Genomic DNA, 3549 nt, shown 5'->3' on the forward strand with positions numbered 1-3549 from the left:
GTTTGGGCCATCAAATCTTGGGCAAAGTATGGACTATCATATATTGCTGGAAAGCCCAGGATGTCTACTTTCCAACGCCGTTGAGAGCGCGCCAATTGGGCTTCTGTAGTTCCAGAAAATCCACTTTGAGTGCAGAGAGGTCAGAATCCAACAGCATCTGCAGTCCTTTTTGGTCTCTGAATCAGATTTTTGCTCAGGTCCCTCAATTTCAGCCAGAAAATACCTGAAATCACAGAAAAACACACAAACTCATAGTAAAGTCCAGAAAAGTGAATTTTAACTAAAAACTAATAAAAATATACTAAAAACTAACTATATCATACCAAAAACATACTAAAAACACTGCCAAAAAGCATACAAATTATCCGCTCATCATTGACCAAGTGGGAGTAAAAGCCAATTCTCATCACAATTGATAAGGATAATTAGTTTATACCTTGCAAGGGTTTTCATGATAATTAGTTTACTTCTTTGTCATTTACATTCCTTGTTCAAACCTTTCAAAAACCCAAAAAGATACTTTTCTCATAACCAATAATAACACACCTCCCTGCAATTCCTTGAGAGATGAGTCGAGGTTTAAATACTTTGGTTATCAATTTTATTAGGGGTTTGTTACTTGTGACAACCAAAACTTTTTCACGAAAGGATTCTTTATCGGTTTAGAAGCTATACTTTCAATAGGGATTTATTTGTGAAATTCTAGACCGCAAGGAATCCGTTCATTAGTCAACTATAGCAAATTATATATCATTTCGAAGCCCCAGACGTTTGCTTTCCAATGCCGCTAGAACCGCCTCATTTGGACCTCTATAGCTCATGTTATGACCAATTTAGTACCGAGAGGTCAAGTTGACAGCTTTACAAATCCTTCATTTCTTGAATTCTTCCACTTTGTATGCTTTCCTTCCACTTTCTCAAGCCATTCTTGCCTTCAAAATCTTAAAACACTTAAACAAACATATAAAGGCTTCTAATGGGAGAAAAGTGAATTAAAATTGGCAATTGAAGCATGAAAAGTGTTTTTCACAATTAAGCACATTTAGGAAAGAATTCACAAAAGCATGTTATTTCAATGAATAAATGCAAGAAAAGTCAATGAAATCCACCTAATTAAAGCAAATAAATACCATGAAATGTGGATTCATTAGCATTCTTTGGAGTTTCTGGTTCAAATAACGATATCAATGTGTTAGATTGTTCATCAGTATTCGATGATATTATAAATGATCATGTTCTAGAGGTAAATTACACTATCAATGTTAAAGAATTATACTATGAAATAATATTTAGCGGATAGTACTTATCCTGAATGGGCCACATTTGTCAAATCAATATCAAATCTACACGGTGAGAAATGCAAGTTATTTGCACAACATCAAGAATGACAAAAAAAGGCGTGGAGCGAGCATTCGGAATGTTGCAAGCAGGCTTTGCAACTATACGTGGTTGATCACGCTTTTGGAAAAAGAAGAAGCTTGTAAACATAATGAGAACTTGTTTTACATTGCATAATATGATTGCTGAGGATGAAAGAAACACTTATGCATGAAATTTTACACAAGGCCTAGAGTATGACGATGTCGAAAATGGCTTATCACAACCTTAGTTGGGAGAGAAAGTCTTTGGACCATACTATCAATTTCTCCAAAGAAATGTGATGCATGAGCATCTTTAGTTGTTTTCTTTAATAAAGTTAGTGATTTTCTTATTTTAATTGAGATTTTTGTGCTTTAATCAATGTCTCTTAGAGTTGCTTTGAGATTTGATATGGTTAGGAAGTTGTTGAAAGATTTTAGGCAAGAACAAAGGAGTAAAAGAACAACCAAAGAAGCCCTTAGGAGAACCAAGAAAGGTGGCATAGAAAAGGAAGCAACCTCTCAAAGAACCAAGAATTGAAGACAAGTCCCAGAGAAGTTTAAAGAAAATTTGTTGATGTTGTAAATCCTGACTTCTTCATACTCCAGCGAACATAATTTGAGCTAAAAAGGTCCAAATAGGGCAGTTCCAATGGCATTAGAAGGCTAACATCCAAAATTTCAAAATGATATGCATATATCTATAGTGGACGTTCATTTTGGAACACAAATTACCCTCACCTTTCAGCTCATGAAAGCAGCGAGCAAAACTGGCGTGGCACGCTGGGTTACATGCCCAAAACCAATCCTACATGTAACACTCTGTTACCCTAAGCCTTACCTCTAGCCATAAAGCAAAGGATAACAAAGTTCCACGATGAAGGAATAAAGCTCAAGGTCGCATATAACGGAATTACGAAACGCGAAGCGTTCACACACGATAACTAAATGCGTAGGCATGGACATAACAAGATATAATAGAAGATGCATATGATGAATGCCTGTCCTATTGGCTCGTGATATCACTTGTCGGTCTATAAATGCCAATTCGACACATCTTTCACAATGTAGCCTTCCTGCCATGCCTAGAGATATAGGCTCTACACACTTATACAGTGCAAAAATCTGCCACGCCAGAGATATAGGCTCTGTACACTCATGCAGCAAAGAGTCTGCTATGCTAGAGATATAGGCTCTGCAAACTCATGCAGCAGCAAAGGTTATGCGAGGGGGATACAACCTCAGCCCTCACATCTCAATGTAAGCAGGATTAACCACCGACCTTACGCTGGCACCGCGACCTCAACAAGCAAGAGACTGCCACAGCCCTTGCTTGAGGCGCATAGCGACTCAACAGTCTCAGCATAAAAAAATATATCAGTGGCTTTCACAAATCATTTTCAGTACTCAGTAAAGTCATCTTTCCACTCCGAGTCCTAGACTCATCTCAAACACTATCAATCCGTAACTCCACAACTCATTACCTTAAACATCATTACAGTACTCCGTAATCTCACTCGACTAATCCATCCTCAATATTCTAGAAACCTAAGTCTCTATCTTCTAACCATTTTACCAGAAAAAAATATCTAGTTAAACCCACTTATAGTATTCTCTATGCTCCAAAGTAAAAAAAAAAAAAACAATTTAAGACATCTTAGATAAGCGTTACGAAAGTTTACAAGCTTGCCGGAAAGATAAAACAATTAAAAACAAGGTTTTCCTTGAAAAACAGGGCACTGTGCATACGAATAGGATTGTGCATACGCATTCCTAGAAGAGTTTTATTAATGTGTCCGTACGCATAGAGGTGTGCGTACGCACACAAAGTAAAATTTGTCCATTTTGTGTGCACGAATGGATACGTGCGAACGCCCTCAATAGAAGGCACTTTCCAACTTTTGCGTATGCATGATGTTGTGCGCACGCACAACTTGCAAAATTCACAGGGTGTGTGTGCACACCAGAGTGTGCGAACGTCCTTAACAGTCGACATCTCCCTGTGTGTGCGTGCGCACCAGAGGGTGTGTACGCACGCTTTCAAAAATTCACAGGATGTGCGTGCCGACAAGGGTGTGCGTACGTACAAGTCGAAACATAGCCCCTGCTCAGAGCGTGCGCACACAAACCAGAACTCACAATTTCTGCAACATCACAAAAATCAGATTTTTGACACCAACTTCCAACGTCC

This window comes from Arachis duranensis, chromosome 3, assembly GCF_000817695.3.
Source record: "Arachis duranensis cultivar V14167 chromosome 3, aradu.V14167.gnm2.J7QH, whole genome shotgun sequence".
In the NCBI taxonomy this organism is placed as follows: Eukaryota; Viridiplantae; Streptophyta; class Magnoliopsida; order Fabales; family Fabaceae; genus Arachis; species Arachis duranensis.